Source organism: Geospiza fortis, unplaced genomic scaffold (assembly GCF_000277835.1).
Source record: "Geospiza fortis unplaced genomic scaffold, GeoFor_1.0 scaffold391, whole genome shotgun sequence".
In the NCBI taxonomy this organism is placed as follows: Eukaryota; Metazoa; Chordata; class Aves; order Passeriformes; family Thraupidae; genus Geospiza; species Geospiza fortis.
Genome location: NW_005054472.1, coordinates 277,228 through 279,052, shown reverse-complemented (window position 1 = coordinate 279,052; position 1,825 = coordinate 277,228).

Sequence of the window (1,825 nt, the reverse complement as noted above, 5' to 3'; positions counted from 1 at the left end):
GATGGGATGGGATGGGATGGGATGGGATGGGATGGGAGGGAAGGATGTAGGGAGGAAGGCTCCTTTCAGGTCCCATCATAACCTGAGCACCAACCCCTCTGCCCCAGGGCATGGCTGCCTGTCCCTGCTGCCCCCAGCCTCGGCCTCTCACAGAATTATCACCACTGAATTATTACCACTGAATTACTGCCCCGTTAAGTGCAACATATCTGCTAAAATTAATCATCTGCAAACAAATCCACACATTCCAGCAAGTGGAATGCTGCTATCATCCCAGCAGATAACCAGCTCAGCACTCTGTGCAGCCCAGGCTGACCTGGGGAGTCCCTGGGTTCCATGTCCCCAGTGCTCCTCAGATTCCCTGCGCTCCCCAGACACTCATCCGTCCGTTGCACACCAGCCTGGATGCTCTGTGGTGGTCACATCCTCAGGCCACGCGTGGGGAGAGCAGAAAGAGGCAGAATTAGTTGTATTTGTAATTACTGAAAATGGAATTTGACCAGGACTGCGCCTCCCACAGCAGAAATGCCCCAGGACCATTGGTGGCTGCACAGGGCTGGGTTCTCTGCAGGGCAAGACCTCGTTTTATCCTGATCACACCCAGCAGGACTTTGGAATAGCAGCTCCTGCCACAGGCAGCAGGAAACAAAAGGGGACCCATCTGTGCAGGAGGGACACCAGGGCTGGGAAGGGACAGGGAGAGTCCGGTGTAAATCATTCCCTGTGGAAAAACCACCTCACACATGGGTGAGAACTTCACTGGGTTTTGGGAGTGCTGGGGGGACAAAAATCCAACCAGCTGGACTCCAGCCCTGCCAGCATCCCAGTCCAAACCCCAGCAAGTGCAGCAACCAAAAACAAATAAAGCTAATTTTTTTTAACTCATGCAACTGTGAAGAAGCAGAGCTTTATAAATGTAAATATGACAAGAGGTTGATATAAACAACATAAACAGAAGAGAAAGATCTGATCACTGAGGCACTTTGGGGTGGTTTTGTGTCCCAGTGTGCCCAGAGAGCCTTTCCTGCCTGTGCCAGGGGTCGGTGGCATTCCATGGGCCTGGCACGGACCTTGCTGGGCCCTCCCTGTGCCTGATGCTCCAAGCAGCTCTGAGGATGAGCAGCACCAGCTGGGAGCCAGCTCTGGAATTTCACCTTTTGCCTTTCTCCGGTGGAGCCTCTCTAGGAAAAAATGCCCTTTGCTGCTGGCAAAATTCCCTTTTGGCATGAACGCTCCAGCTAATTAACCCTGCACATTAGCCCTGGAAGTTAATTAGCACCATCTAGGAGGCTGCTGCCCCTCTTTCCATGGTGTAGGATCCCTGTGGATGCTGGAGCTCCGTGTTCCTGGGATTTGCTGTAGTGAAAAATGCGTATTTTATGATTGGTTTTTCACAAATATTCAAATGAATATTATATGCGTTGTGTTAGAAAGTTATGTTATATTAATTCTCCTAAGTAGTGTGTTAAATATATAGGAATATTTACCAATGTGAAAAATGCAATATTGGAATATTTACCAATGTGTATTACACTAATACTATATATGAAAATGATACTGTATGTGAAAAATGTGTATTTTATGATTGGTTTCTCACAAATATTAAAATGAATATTATATGTGTTGTGTTAGAAAGTGATGCTGTGTTAATTCTCTTAAGCAGTGTGTTAAATATAGTTTTAGGTAATAACAAAATATTAAAATAGAAACTGTGCTATATAAGATACTTTTTTACAAGAAAGGACTCGCACTGAGATAGCAACCTCAGGACACCTGAATCTTTCAGGGAAAGACAATTTATTGCCCCATTATCAGGAGAAATGAA